Source organism: Rutidosis leptorrhynchoides, chromosome 2, assembly GCF_046630445.1.
Source record: "Rutidosis leptorrhynchoides isolate AG116_Rl617_1_P2 chromosome 2, CSIRO_AGI_Rlap_v1, whole genome shotgun sequence".
NCBI lineage: Eukaryota > Viridiplantae > Streptophyta > Magnoliopsida > Asterales > Asteraceae > Rutidosis > Rutidosis leptorrhynchoides.
In genome coordinates this window covers 179,651,027-179,668,925 of record NC_092334.1, presented here as the reverse complement: position 1 = coordinate 179,668,925, position 17,899 = coordinate 179,651,027, and positions in this window count along the sequence as shown.

The following is a 17,899-nucleotide window of genomic DNA, read 5'->3' as shown; positions in this document are numbered from 1 at the left end:
CTCGTTTCGGTTTATAAAACAATTCTGGGATCTGATAAAATCGGACGTCTTTGCTTTTATTAACAACTTCTACACTTCAGGTTTTATTCCCAAAGGTTGCAATTCTTCATTTTTCTCCCTTTTTCCTAAGGTTGATAATCCCTTGTACGTAAAAGACTATCGGCCTATTAGTCTGATTGGAGTTCAATATAAGATTCTGGCCAAACTTCTTGCAAATCGTTTAGCAAAAGTTATTGATCATGTTATCAGCAGGGAACAATCCGCTTTTATTAAAGGGCGTCAAATTCTTGATGGCCCTTTGATGATTAATGAAACTATAGATTGGTGTAAAAGGAAAAAGAAATGTGCCATGCTTCTCAAAGTTGATTTTGAAAAAGCCTTCGACTCTATTAGTTGGGACTTCCTTACTTCTATGCTATTTCACCTTGGTTTCGGAAGACGATGGATACACTGGATTAAAGGATGCCTAAATTCATCCTATGCTTCGGTCTTAATCAACGGTAGCCCTACAGAGGAATTCAAAATTGGTCGTGGTCTCAGTCAAGGAGACCCCTTATCTCCGTTTTTATTCATCATTTGTATGGAAGGGCTACATGTCGCCATTTTGGATGCTCTGGACCATAACATCTTTAGGGGTCTCCCTGTTGGTAAAGAGGAAAATGCTATTCGTTTGTCTCATTGTTTTTTCGCAGATGATGCCTTATTTGTTGGCGAATGGAGTGATGTTAATAGTAACAACCTTATCACGATTTTGAATTGTTTTTATGCAGTTTCAGGTCTTCAAATTAATGTTCAGAAATCGAATCTTCTTGGCATCGGCATTTCTACTCTGGAACTTAATCGCCTTGCTGCTTCCATTGGTTGCAAACCGGCTTCCTTTCCATTCTTATATCTCGGAATCCCGATCGGTGCTAACATGCGTCTTATTTCTAATTGGAAGCCTATCATTTACAAAGTGGAAAAACGTCTCTCAAAATGGAAAAGGAACCTCTTATCGTATGGCGGTCGTTTGACTTTAATAAAGTCGGTTTTGGGAAGTCTTGGTACTTATTAGCTCTCCTTATTCAAAGCCCCTAAAGGTGTTCTTAATTTAATGGAATCCTTACGTGCTAACTTCCTTTGGGGTGGGACTAAAGAAGATAGAAAAATTCATTGGATCAAGTGGGATGATATAACTAAATCGAAAGAAAAAGGTGGTCTTGGCGTTGTTTCGCTTGAGTCCTTAAACAAAGCTCTTCTTTACAAATGGAGGTGGAGGTACGTTAATTGTTCCGGGTGGCTGTGGACCTCAGTGTTGGAAGCTATACACGGTATTCAGTATGATGGGGTTTCTCCGGCTATAAAACGTGGCTGTACAGGTACATGGGCTTCTATTAATAAAGAGATTATTTCCATTCATGCTCATCATCAGACTGTTGTCAACTTGCTGTCTAAAAAAGTGGGCAACGGAAAGGATACATTTTTTTGGCTTGACAAATGGATCGATGGGGTTCCTTTAAAAGATAGCTTTCCCCGATTATTCGCTTTAGAAGTGGATAAAAGGTGCAAGATTTTCGAACGCCGTTCGAATGGTGAGTGGAATTGGTCCTGGAGGCGTGCTGTTAGATCAGGAGTGGAGCTTCAGCAGTTGCAAACGATGATTGATGCTATTAATCTTTTTAAATTCTCGGATGTTAGCGATCTTTGGTACTACAATCATCTTTCTAATGGCGTCTTCTCTGTTTCTGGTTTTCGGAAATTGCTAGATGTTACTAACACGGGTTGTTGGCCAACTCATTGGTGCAAAGTGGTTCCCCCTAATATCAACTTTTTTATTTGGCGTGCTCGGTTGAATAGGCTTCCCGACAAATGCAGCTTAATCGAGAAATGTGTGTCTATGCAGGATGTGCTATGTGCTGCTTGTAGTTCTCATGGAGAGGACTTACCTCATGTGTTCTTTGATTGTGATATAGCAACGCAGGTTTGGGGGTTTATCGCCTCATGGTCCGATCTTGTTCTCCCTATTTGGAACTCGGTAAACGATCTTTGGCAATGGATCATGACTTCATCTAAACTCCCTACGAAGGTGATCGCTTTGGAAGTCATCTGCTACTCTACTCTTTGGGCTCTTTGGCGATATAGAAACGGATGCATCTTTGATCCGTCTAGTTTTAAAAAATGTCATATTTTAGATTTCATTGTTTCTTCCTCTTTTGATTGGCTTTCCTCCCGTTATAAGAAGGCTAATCTTAATTGGAACAATTGGTTAACAAACCCCTTAATGGCCTTGTAATTTCTAGCTTCTTGCTAGCCTTCTTTTATTTAATTTATCAGCTGTTTAAAAAAAAAAGCGATTGCTTTTTCTACTTTGATTTCAAAGTTTCGATATAAAAAAAAAAAAAAAAAGGTATATGCTTTCACAAGCCTTTCAAGTTATGTGTATACGACTTAAAGCAAAAATATAATTAAACCTATTAGCCAATTATTTATCTTTTGAAGTTTCAAGTTATGTGTGTATACGACTTAAAGCAAAAATATAATTAAACCTATTAGCCAATTGTTTATCTTTGTAAATAACAATTTAATATAAAATACAAATGTCTATAAATGTGAAAAAGTGAAGACAATTTGATAGTGATAGTAAATATTCAAGTGGATCTCGAGGCAATACAAAAAAGAAAAAAAAAAAGTTAGAGTAGTTGCCTTACCAATGATGGCTATGATTTTTGAAGGACGATATGGGATTATCACATTGGCAAGTTTTGATAATAGACCTTGTCGACCAAGTCACTATTGTAACGAACTTTACATTTTATATGGTATAGACTATAGAGTATATAAAATCATGAGGTCTGTATCGAGTCTGTATATATAGGGCCTTGAATCAATGGAATCAATGAAATCATTGACAAATTAAACTCTATCACAGCAGACTAAGATATCACGATCCTCCATTCTTCCTGTGTCGATTTTGTTGGTTGAATGTGTGATGATCCGAAAATTTCCGACCAAATTTAAACTTGATCTTTATATGATTTCGACACAATAAGCAAGGTCTATAATGTTGAGTCTCGAAAGTTTTGAAACTATATTTATGTAAACAATTACCCTTTGACTATGCTCGACGATTCACGAACAATTGTGTATAACCAATATGTAAATATATATATAAAAATATAAATATAAGTATATATATATATATATATATATATATATATATATATATATATATATATATATATATAATATTTTGAGTTAATAAAATTAAAATACCTATAGTAAATTAGAAGTAAAAATGTAAGATAATAAATAGAATAATTAAGTTACTATTAAAAATATTATATATATATATATATATATATATATATATATGATATTATTACCTATATATATAGGATTACTATTAATAATAATTATTATTGTAATTCAATAAATATTATCAGATAAAATATGACATAATATTATATAATTAATAAATTGTAATACTAATATATTAAAATATAAATTTCAAGTTTAATTATAGTTATTATATTATTATTACATTTATTATTATTAATATTAATATTAGTATTATTAATATTATTAAAAATTATAGTACCTTTGACTTATTATTGTTATTATTGTTAATACCATCATTATTACAGCTAGTAATAGAATTATAATGTTAGTTATGGTGATTAATATTAATATTATTATTAGATATTATTATTACTAGTATTATATTATTAGTAATATGGGTATTAGTATTATTAATATGTATATATACGAAATTTGATACTTTTAAATTGTTATTGTCATCATTATTAATATTATGAATATCATTATTGTTATTATTTATCTCTAATATAATTAGTAATATTATTATTATTACAAAAGTTAATAAAATTTTTATAATTATTGATATAAAACAACTTATTAGTATTTATAGTATTATTATTATGTTATTATTATTAATAATATTCAGTAATATTATTATTATTATTTATTAATAGAATTATTATTATTGAAATTAATTTTATATATAAAATCAAGGAAAAAGGGATCCAATTTCGTTACACATAGCTATCGATCAGTAATATAATCTGTTTTATATATGCAACTTGGTACGAATTGTTTCCAACTAATCCCAGTAACAAACAAATACAGATAAAAGTCGATACTATTTTTTTCTTCTGACAGAATATTTTCTGTCGATTAAATCCGACTACAAAACAAAGTTTAATCGAATTTTATGGTCACAAGTAAACCCATTGGCACTTTATAAAACCTGAACTTCCATTCAGAAAGAAGCAAAAAGAAAAATCAAATTAAAATTTAAACAGAAACCGTCGCTACCTCTGTTTTCTTAACTTTTTGGTAAAACTTCGATTTTGAATGAAATTCAAAAATGTGAAAATGCAAATAGGTTAGAAATCCGTCTTTTAAACTATCTGCCAAGTTACAAGGTTTAATTTATCTTATCGAGTCTCAATTTTTAAGTCAAAGGTTTGGTTTCAAAAAGTTAACAATATTGTTCTTGAGGAAATTCGTATTTGATTTTATGTTTTTGGATAAATTGATGATCCATAGTGTTTACAGAAACAATTTTAAACATATTTCATGTAGTAATGTTTGTCTAAAACTATCTTAAATTCAAAAACTAATTTAGATTTCTTATAAAAAAAAAATTCGTACAGAAGGTTATTAAATTCTGTTTAAATTCAATAAAGAATCGATTTTAATTACATACCGATTGTTGTTTGCTTCATAATATATACCAAAATTAAATAAATGAATCTTTGTTAATTGAGGGTAATCCCTGTCGAGTTTAAATTGAGAGGATGAGGAAGAAATTGGAAATAGTTAAATATAGGATATATATACATTTATTTCAGGATACAAATCAGATAAGCAGCAATGGTTCGATGGTCAGGATTGTTTACGGGGTAGCGAGTGGTCATGGGTTCGAGTCCCATCTGAGGCGTTTTGTTTTTAGAAAAGCTTTGAGGTAGTTTCTTTTTCTTTTAAAAATCATTATTATTATTGTTATTATTATGATTAATATTACTAATTATTATTATTATTATTGTTATTGTTATTGTTGTTAGTATTATTATTGTTATTAGTATTATTCTTATTAAATATTATAGATGATATTATTATTATGATCAATGTATTTATTAATTATTATTGTTATTTTTACTAATATTACAATCATTATCATTATTAGTATTATCACTAAATATTATTATTATTATCGTTATTATTAATTAATTTTATAAGACTACTACTAATATAAGTATTACTATTATTATGATGAGAATTACAAATTGATGTTATAGAAACTTTAGTCACTAGTTTAGAAAATTTAAACGCGAAGATTATGATTAGGAATGTAAAGGTTTTAATAATAGTATTATAATTATGACAATAAAAGTTTTAAAGGTATTATCATTAAGATTATAAGAATATATATAAATGTATGGATTTAAAAACTATGGATAAAAATTATAATCTAAGTGAATTACTAATTAGTAGTATTATTATTAATAAAGTTATCATTATTATTATTAGTACATCATTATTATTATCAAAAACTATTTTTTAAGCAGATAACTATTTTGTACATACAATATACTTAGTACGTATACTATAATTATATTAAAATTTCACATAACTATATATATCATACTTACTAATATTATTTATATAAATACTTACAAATAACAAACTATTGATAACATTAAACATGTATGGATATATTAATATAAATATATAAATATTAACCATTTTGAATATAAACACAAATTAAATATATAATATATAAATTTAGATATAATAAATTGTTCGATTACAATTATACGTTTTAATATATACACAAATGATATAGGTTCATGAATCCGAGGCCAACCCCGCATTGTTCAGTTGTTCAATGCCGTCATATGTATTTTTACTACAAAATACAGTATTGTGAGTTTCATTTGCTCCCTTTTTAAATGCTTTTGCAACATATATTTTTGGGACTGAGAATACATGCGCTGCTTTTGTAAATGTTTTACGAAATAGACACAAGTACTTGAAACTACATTGTATGGTTGGATTACTATACCGAATATCGCCCCTTCAAGTCTGGTAACCTAAGAATTAGGGAAATGGCCCCTAATTGACGCGAATCCTAAAGATAGATCTATCGGGCCCAACGAGCCCCATCCAGGGTATGGATGCTTTAGTACTTCAAGGTATTATATAGTATATTAGCTGCACGCTGTATACTGGGGGATGTTCTATATGCATCTTATTAAGGTCGATTACCAGGTGTTCAGTCCATATGAATGATTTTTATCTCTATGCAGTTTGCGAAATGCCTGATACGAGATGTGTATTTATGAGAAATGAAAATCTTGTGGTCTATTAAAATGATGAAAATTATCGTTTATGATAAACTAATGAACTCACCAACCTTTTGGTTGATACTTTAAAGCATGTTTATTCTCAGGTATGAAAGAAATCTTCCGCTGTGCATTAGCTCATTCTAGAGATATTGCTTGGAGTCATTCATGACATATTTCAAAAGACGTTGCATTCGAGTCATTGAGTTTATCAAGATTATTATTAAGTCGTTAATAGCTTGATATATTATGAAATGGAATGCATGCCTGTCAACTTTCGATGTAATGAAAGTTTGTCTATTAAAAACGAATGCAATGTTTGTAAAATGTATCATATAGAGGTCAAGTACCTCGCGATGTAATCAACTATTGTGAATCGTTTATAATCGATATGGACTTCGTTCAGATGGATTAGGATGGGTCATGAAAGTTGGTATCAGAGCGGTGGTCTTAGCGAACCAGGTCTTGCATTAGTGTGTCTAACTGATAGTTGCTTAGATGCATTAGTGAGTCTGGACTTCGACCGTGTCTGCATGTCAAAAGTTTTGCTTATCATTTAGTGTCAAAAATTATTTGCTTATCATCCTTAAAGTCTAGACACGTCTTACTGCCTCTATTACATAGACAGTGTATAGATGAATTCATATCTTAGCGTATCTGTTATTGTTACCTTTGCCTGACAGCTTCCGTAGATTCCTCCGTAACTTATGAGATTTTAGTATTATATATGCATATGTAAATTATGTATTGCAGGGTACTAATCTACATCCTTTAATCTATTTCTTATCGAAAATCCGTCATCTGATCGTACGAGATGAATCCCTCAACCAGTTCGAATTCCTCGAATTCTGACAGCTATTCTGACATGAGTTTCACCTAAACTCCGAAAGCAGTGTCACCAAAATGAATCAACCAATCAGCCATCCCCAATTCATCTGATGGGTTCGTAGTCAACTTAATCAATGGAGACACGAAGAAGGTGATCCTTTCCACTAACCAAATCACCCTCTTAGCGATGAACCTGAAGCACTTACCGGCGAGCCTGTTCGTAATACTATTTTCTCTCTCATTTCCAGAGTATCCCGTCACGATTATATTCTATCCACAATTCTAAATCTTATTCATCCGCTCGTTCCGACCGACAATCATCCCGGAGTAATAGCAGAAGTCAACAAGCTTCGCGCTCGAGTTGTAGTTTTGGAAAATATGGTGCAAAATTTACCAGCTTCAGCCACATCACCGATACCAACAGTACCATCAGTAACAGCACCAGTATCATCAACAATCCATGCCTCAACATCTCATTCTGTATCTCAAGTATAATTATCATCCTACGTATCGTTCTACATCAATTACATTCGTTCTACATAGCGATTATGTAATCTCTAAAGTCTTAGAGATTATTTATTCTGGTTAAATCGAAAAACAAATGAGTTTAATATCATATTGACTCATTAAATCCATGATTACATCTGAAGAAATTATATATATGAAATATATGTTTTCATAAAGATTGTAATTAAAAATTCTTTTGTACAAACTGTTAATGATGAAAATATTTTAACGGGTAGGTAATACCCGAGGAATATTTAGATTTCACATTAATAAGTTACACTGTACATCCTTCGAATCTGATTCAATGGTCATTTACTATCCTACTTACATCCACAGATATACGAATCCGATTCACCACAGAATAACCATTTTCATTCAATTTCATATTTGGATTTTGACCTATCAGAATCCAACAAGTGGCATAATGAAGAAAACATTGGACAAAATAAAAATTTGTTAGAAACAAATGAATTAACTATGAGAAATTCTATTAAGAATCCAAGCTAACAAAAATCCTAGCTAACTGTTCCTAGCTAACTGATTACATTTTATTTATCGCAATTTATTTATCGCAATTTAATTATCGCAATTTTATTTATCGTCATTTAATTTCTGTTATTTACTTTACGCACTTTATTTATCGTCATTTAATTTCTGTTATTTATTTTACACACTTTAAATATCGGGACACGTATACAAGGTTTTGACATATCATATCGACGCATCTATATATATTATTTGGAATAACCATAGACACTCTATATGTAGTAATGCTGGAGTTAGCTATACAGAGTGGAGGTTGATTCTATAATAATATATATACTTTGAGTTGTGATCGAGTCTGAGACATGTATACAATGGGTCACGAATACGTATTAATTAATTCGAATATTATATATTAAACTATATATGAATTGTTGAACTACAAATTGTGGACTGCTAACTGTGGACTGTCAATATTGGACAATTAAAATGAATTAAAATATTGATTATAACATATGAAACTAAACAATTCTTCAAGTTTGCCACTTGATTTCATCTTAAACCTCATTTGTATCTTGACGATTACAATATGCGTTCAAACCTTTCATAATTCTTGAAAACACCTCAATTGAGAGGATGAACTAACCGCACTTCATCTTCGGAAGGAAAGATTGATGCATATAGTTATGCACCTGAAAACACTCGGAATCTGAGTAAACGTTTAACACGCATCTGTGCTAGCTCTTTTGGCGTTGTTATTACCGAAAATAACTTTACAATCCCCCTCCAAATTAGCCAATTTTGTCACAGCTCCAACAAATCAACTTCGACTTTCATTCGGATTAAACTTATTATAACTTTGATATATAAGTTTGCCCTTCATCATCGTTGCCGGGGAACCGTTTATATTCCACCATATTAGCAGTAAACTTACCAGCAACTTCATTACTCATTTGTTTAAGTCTCTCTGAAGAACCATTATATTTGTTCATTTAAAACCCTATCATATACTCATCCGCATCTTGTAACGAGCAACTGCCATACCAATTACTGAGAATCAGCAATCAGTACTTTGAAAACTCGCAGCATGTCTACACCAACAGTTATATATGTACATATAACATCTATCTCTTAGACTTACGTACTTCAATTCTGAAATTCTGAAAAAGCACCCAGTCTACGAATCAATACTCTGAATGTTGAAAAAGATGACGAAGCAGCAAAAAATGTAAACGACCTTAACAGTAAAAAGTTTGATGATAAAGAATAGAGTGTTGGTAAAGCTAAAAAAAAGAGAAGGTTTGGAACTGGAAAACGAATTGAGCAAAGTATGAAGGAGGCTATGGACAAATCACAAAGACTAAACCTGCCTTCAAAGAATCCAAATGATTCAGTTTCTGCTGAAGTCATTAACGAATACCTTGCTCCTGTCTCTAAACCCTTGCGGACAATATTCTTCATCATCCTCTAATATTATAAATTCTAAGATATCATCGTATCTTTCATTATAAATATCCTCCATATTTCTGAAGATATTTCCATAATTATTCTTATCTGAAATCATTTACCTTTTCGCTCTATCTGCAGTACATCATAAAAGAAATTATTTTAATTTCTAAATTCTGAAACCTTCGAGTTTAAAATAAGAATGGTTTTGAAGTAGTGTTGGGAACTGAAGCATGAGTTATTGTAATATAATGACACTTGATCAACGTGATTATATTACAGTAAGTCATGCTGAATTTCTAATGGGACGTGACTATTCACAGATCATAACGTCATCATGTACCATGTTACATGACTCTTTCATTCTGCTTAACTTCTGAACATATCAAGAAAGTATATTCTTGATAGTTCTATTCTCAGTGATTATGGTAATTTGACAAATCAAATCGTGCTAATACGTTCTTTCTTGTTTAGAACATGATGTTTATTCAAAACTCCATACTTACGAATTCTGGACCGTTACTCGCTTTACCAGAGGTCGAGAAGAGAATAAAACGGCAAAGAGCTCTAAAATATAAGAGAAAATATAAAGCCCAATAATAACACGGAGGTTACAAACTGTGGATATTAATATGAATAACAATATAAAGACACGGTAGAATTAAGAATAGTATCACCTGTAACGCCCTCCCAATAGGGTCTGAAAGAAACGTTACTAATATCAAAATAAACCAACATATTATAATACGAGAACAATACTAAATGAGAAAATTTAACTTTATTGAGTACACAGCGGAAAATGAAATGTCGTTACAATAATGGAAATAACGATAAAGTAATTGTTCATATGCAGAAGTAATAAATGCGATATCTCTTGATCCTAAGTCCAAGTAGCATCACATAAGTAGTAGATAAGAAAGCTTGAATCAAACAGCACCTGAGACAAAAACATGCTAAAGTGTAAACCAAAAAGGTTGAGTGAAGTTCATAGGTTTAACAAAAGTAGTTATCGTTGTTTTTAGACCACAAGATTTAGTTTGTAAAGTAGATCACACAGATCTTAAGTTTTCAAGGAAGATCACAAAGATCTTTAAAGTTGATCTCGCAAGATCAAAAGTTTATGCCAATGCGTGATATTTAGACTAAACGTTGTTTGCCCCATGACAAGTTAGTTCTCCTTGTCGGTTAAATTTCATTATCAAGTAATACAAAGACTTAGTCAAATGTATCGGGGACGTTACTCCCGATAGGCCTACCCCCAATAATTAAGCATGCCGCAGCACTTAAAAATATCACTGTAGGGACTTAGTCGGACATAGCCGGGTATAGCATAGTTTAAGTAGTTTGGTACTTGTGTCTAAAGTGTAAAAAGTAAAAACAGCATGTGTCTCACCCCAAAAGTAAGTAAGTAAATTTGCTAGCAATAAAGAGGGGCTATGAATTCACCTTAGTAAGTAGAGAGAGATATCTTAGCAAATCGTACTGTAGTCGAACAATCACGATCGAACAATGTAACCTAGTCAAATAGGTCATCTTAAGTATACACATATAGGTCATAATGTCAACCCATAGTGTACGCAAAGTCCTAGTGCTCAGACTGACTCAACGAACAAGTAAAAGTCAACTAATCCAAGCAAGTCAACAAAAGTCAACCAAAGTCAACCCTAAAGTCAACTCGGTCAAAGTGGTCCACTAAAGTCAAACATCTCAGTAGGTCATGCAAACATGGTCAACAAGTCAAACTTAAGTCATATAACAAGTTATCGCTCGTAGTTTAGCAAATCGTATTTTCCACACCTTAGAGTAATCCTTCGAAATTCATACGTCGTAAAGAAATACATTCATAGCACATAGCATATAATTCATAAAATTATGATCAACTCCAGATCATAACTATACTTAAAATCGATTCCAAAAAGTCTGGCCAAAGCCTCATACGACAATTAAAAGTCCAATATCAGAATGGATCAAGTTCAGGTTCGTTACAGAAATTTCTGCTCGCGCGTCAGTTTTTAAACATTTTTCATAAAATATAGAAAATAGATTTTGACAAACGGCCAATTGGAGTGATCTCAATAACATCTCAAAATTTTAGTGATAAAATAATCAGAAGCATTTCTTTAGCCAATTTGTACAGTTTTTCAAAACAACACAGACTCTTCAGTTTTTGAGCATCAATCGGGCACATCACAAAGATAAGCAAATAACTCATTGAAAATCACGTTATCGCAAGTTCGCATACAAATGAAACATGTCAAGGAACACTTATACTAACATATTACAGAAGCTAAAAGTCTAAATAAATTCCTAGTTTGTTCTAGCAATTTTTATGTAAACTTAAAAACAGATTCAACATACTTTACAAATCGAATCTTCGTTTTATCATATCGGGAGCATTACATAACCTTTCGATGCAAATCTTTAGTCTAAATTGCATAAATTTTCACAAGGAATACAGTAGCATAACTTTCATAAGCTAAATCACAAAGCATACAACTCATAAAATTCGGATTACATGTGAAACCCTAACAAAACTTCGATAAATCATAACTTATGCATCCGGTAACGAAATCATGCAAATCCAAAGTCCAAATTTATTAATTTTTCGAGATCTATCCATCTATATACATTATATGATCAGTACATAAACTCATATAATCATATTCATAATATTCAAATTCGTTTTTCATGCAACAACAACGATTGATCAATTAAACGATAAACGATAACACAAAACATCATCAATTGAGCACTAGACTTGATTACACTATGTAATTGAACAAAAATCAGATCTAATAATATTATGGTTTTCAATTATACCTTAGAAACACAATCAATTAGTACTAGCGTGTAGAGGACGATCAAAGGAAGCACTTTCGTGTAGAACGCAAGAGCAAACAATCAAAATTGAATGGAGAATGATGGTGATGATGATTGACGATGAAGATGATGATATGTGGCTGCAAATTTCGTGGGTTAGGGTTAAGGGAGGATAAATGAGTGTATTTCTCTAGTTAGGGGTTTTAAGGGTTAGCTTTTGGGCCCTAATCAAGGTTAAATGGACACTAGGAGAAGTAATAGCCCAAAATAGATCAAAGAAAGCCCCCTTCTTGTGGATTTCGGCCTAGAGGCTGGAAGAAGGCTCCTTGGGCTTTATTTTGTCTAGGTAGTTTAAGTATTGTGCAATCCATCGAGTGTCGTTAACCGAAAACGCCAACCGGAACGTTAAACGTCAATTTCTCGCGTTTTTAATCTATATATATTCTAATAAATTGAAAGTATGTTTAAAACATAATATTTACATAAAATAATTATTAAAAGTGAAATATCATTCGTTTCGTTATTTTCTTGTACGCGCGTGGTCTGTTTCGAGTGCCGTGAGTCAAAGGAGAGGGAGAGGGAGAGGGAGAGATTGTTGTTGAGAGAGGATTGTGAGAATTGTTTGGGTATTTATTATTTAAAAAAAAAATATAGAATGGAAAAATGAGGGTGGTTATATCACCCAAAGTAATAGTAGAAGTAAACAGATTTTCCGGTGGAAGATTGAAAAGAAGGATGACAGAAATAATAATTAGGAAAATATCGAGAATTAGAACTGGATTAAGCATTTTCACAATCTTTTGGATGTATGAACTAAGAAAGAAAGTATAAGAATGGTGAGAATAATGGAACGGAAGAGTTTAATTTATAATGGAAATATCAGACAGGGTAATCGAGGCAGATCACCTTATTTAATTATAGAGATCCTAATTTCCTTAAATTCCGAAGAATCAAATCTTATTACAAAGATTTTTTTTTCTAAATTCCTTAAATTCCAGAAATCAACCATGACTACGTCACCAGACAAGACGAATCTGCATATATTCATTTCACTCTTTTGTGATAACTTCATTCGTACTCTTCAAATAATCGAATTGTTTTATCTATATTTCTCAATGTTGATAAAACTATAATTTCTAACTCGTATGCGTCATGAAAACATATTTATTGTCAGCCATGACCATCCCAATCAAATTTCGTGACGAAATTTCTTTAACGGGTAGGTACTGTGACGACCCGGAAATTTCCGACCAAATTTAAACGTGATCTTTATATGATTTTGACACAATAAGAAAGGTCTGTAATGTTGAGTCTCGAAAGTTTTGAAAATATATTTATGTAAACAATTACCCTTTAACTATGCTTGACGATTCACGAACAATTGTGTATAACCAATATGTAAATATATATATAAAAATATAAATATAAGTATATATATATATATAATATTTTGTGTTAATAAAATACCTATAGTAAATTAGAAGTAAAAATGTAAGATAATAAATAGAATAATTAAGTTACTATTAAAAATAATATATATATGATATTATTACCTATATATATATATATATATATATATATATATATATATATATATATATATATATATATATATATATATATATATATATATGATTGCTATTAATAATTATTATTATTGTAATTCAATAAATATTATCATATAAAATATGACATAATATTATATAATTAATAAATTGTAATACAAATATATTAAAATATAAATTTCAAGTTTAATTATAGTTATTATATTATTATTACATTTATTATTATTAATATTAATATTAATATTAGTATTATTAATATTATTAGAAATTATAGTACATTTGACTTATTATTGTTAATACCATCATTATTACAGCTAGTAATTAAATTATAATGTTAGTTATGGTGATTAATATTAATATTATTATTAGATATTATTATTACTAGTATTATATTATTAGTAATATGGGTATTAGTATTATTAATATGTATATATACGAAATTTGATACTTTTAAATTGTTATTGTCATCATTATCAATATTATGAATATCATTATTGTTATTATTATTTATCTCTAATATAATTAGTAATATTATTATTAGTATTATTATTATTACAAAAGTAAATAAAATTTCTATAATTATTGATATAAAACAACTTATTAGTATTTATAGTATTATTATTATATTATTATTATTAATAATATTCAGTAATATTATTATTATTTATTAATAGAATTATTATTATTGAAATTAATTTTATATATAAAATCAAGGAAAAAGGGATCCAATTTCGTTATACATAGCTATCGATCAGTAATATAATCTGTTTTATATATGCAACTTGGTACGAATTGTTTCCAACTAATCCCAGTAACAAACAAATACAGATAAACGTCGATACTATTTTTTTCTTCTGACAGAATATTTTTTGTCGATTAAATCCGACTACAAAACAAAGTTTAATCGAATTTTATGGTCACAAGTAAACCATTGGCACTTTATAAAACCTGAACTTCCATTCAGAAAGAAGCAAAAAGAAAAATCAAATTAAAATTTAAACAGAAACCGTCGCTACCTCTGTTTTCTTAACTTTTTGGCAAAACTTCGATTTTGAATGAAATTCAAAAATGTGAAAATGCAGATAGGTTAGAAATACGTCTTTTAAACTATCTGCCAAGTTACAAGGTTTAATTTATCTTATCGAGTCTCAATTTTTAAGTCAAAGGTTTGGTTTCAAAAAGTCAACAATATGGTTCTTGAGGAAATTCGTATTTGATTTTATGTTTTTGGATAAATTGATGATCCATAGTGTTTACAGAAAAAATTTTAAACATATTTCATGTAGTAATGTTTGTCTAAAACTATCTTAAATTCAAAAACTAATTTAGAGTTCTTATAATTTTTTTTTCGTACAGAAGGTTATTAAATTCTGTTTAAATTCAATAAAGAATCGATTTTAATTACATACTGATTGTTGTTTGCTTCATAATATATACCAAAATTAAATAAATAAATCTTTGTTAATTGAGGGTAATCCCTGTCGAGTTTAAGTTGAGAGGATGAGGAAGAAATTGGAAACAGGTAAATATAGGATATATACACATTTATTTTGGGATACAAATCAGATAAGCATCAATGGTTCGATGGTCAGGATTGTTTACGGGGTAGCGAGTGGTCATGGGTTCGAGTCCCGTCTGAGGCATTTTGTTTTTAGAAAAGCTTTGAGGTAGTTTATTTTTCTTTTAAAAATCATTATTATTATTGTTATTATTATGATTAATATTACTAATTATTATTATTATTATTATTATTGTTATTGTTATTGTTATTGTTGTTAGTATTATTATTGTTATTAGTATTATTCTTATTAAATATTATAGATGATATTATTATTATGATTAATGTATTTATTAATTATTATTGTTATTTTTACTAATATTACAATCATTATCATTATTAGTATTATCACTAAATATTATTATTATTATTATCGTTATTATTAATTTTATAAGACTACTACTAATATAAGTATTACTATTGATGTTATGCGAGGTGTATATAAAATAGTTTATATTTTACTAGGAAAAACTATTAAATACGATACAATTTTACACAAGATATTTATTTATTTATAGAATGGATATACTTAGACCTTGCTACAACACTTATAGGCAGTGTACCTAATCGTACAGTAGTGTAGTTTTTAGTAAGTCCGGTTCGTTCCACAGGGAAATCTTTAAACAAAGCGTAACGCTATATTAGTTTACTTTTATAAAAATACAAACATATATATAAGTAATATTATTATTATAAAGGGGGGTTTTTTACCGTTTAATGACCGGTTTGTCGATTTTAAAACTTTAGTCGCAGTTAAAACCTAATGTAAAATATTAAATAAATAAAAGACTTAATTTAAAGCGTAAAGTAAATAATGATAATGAAATTGCGAATAATAAAAGTGCGATAAAATAAACTTGCGATAATTAAAAAGTACGATAATTAAAAGTGCGATTAAATAACAATAAATAAAAATGCGATAATTAGAAGTGCAATTAAATATAAAATAAAGGAAATTAAATATGAAATAAAAGAATTATGCTTATTTAAACTTCCGTAATCATGATGTTTGACGTGTTGATTTTAGTTTTATGCCCATGGGTTAATTGTCCTTTGTCTTGGATTATTTAATATGTCCGTCTGGTTTTTGTCCATAACAGTCCATCAGTCATAAATATAAAGTGCGAGTGTCCTCATCGAATTATTCTTATACCCGAAGTTAAATATTCCAACTAATTGGGGATTCGAATTGTAACAAGGTTTTAATACTTTGTTTAATGAATACACCAGGTTATCGACTGCGTGTAAACCAAGGTTTTACTACTTTGTTAACAATTACACCAATTACCCTTGAATGTAATTTCACCCCTGTTTTAATTATTCTAGTGGCTATTAATCCATTCCCGTGTCCGGTTAAATGAACGATTATTCGTACATATAAATACCCCGCCCATCGTGTCCGATCGAGTGTATATGGTAATTTATAAGGACGCCCAATTGTAAATCTTTATATTAACATTAACAAACTATCATTTAGTTAAACAAATATAAAGCTCATTAATAGCCCATAGTCTAATTTCCACAAGTGTCGTTCTTTTGTCCAAACCCCAATTATGGTACAAAGCCCAATTACCCAATTTTAGTAATTAGCCCAACATCATGATTACTTCGTTTTAAATAAGCATAATAATAACTTAGCTACGAGACATTAATGTAAAAAGGTTGAACATAACTTACAATGATTAAAAATAGCGTAGCGTTACACGGACAGAATTTCGACTTACACCCTTACAACATTCGCTAACATACCCTTATTATTAGAATTATAATTAAAATTAAAATTAAAATATAAATTATATATATATATTTTACGTATATATGAGAGAAGAGAGAAAAAGATTATTGAAAAATGATCAGAATTCGGTTTGCTTTATAGGCAGAGTCGATTTTTGGGGCTCCGCGACTCGCGGTAAAATCCTCTTCAAACTCCGCGAGTCGCGGAGAATGAATTTACAGCTCAGTCCTTGGAGTCTTTCTCTGCCGACGGTTTTTTATTTATAAATATAATATATATATAATTAATATAATTAATTATATATTATATTATATTTATATACATAGTTAACTTGTAATTTTTAGTCCGTTGCGTCGAGCGTTGATAGTTGACTCATGTCCAGGTTCCGGATTTTCGAACGTCCTTGCGTATAATTTAATATCTTGTACTTTGCGTTTTGAATCTTGTACTCTTGTAATTTCGAGACGTTTCTTATCAATAATTGGAACCTTTTTGATTGTCTTTTGTACTTTTGAGCTTTTTGGTCGTTTGCGTCTTCAATTCGTCGAATCTGTCTTTTGTCTTCACCTTTTATTATTTAAACGAATATCACTTGTAAATAGAACAATTG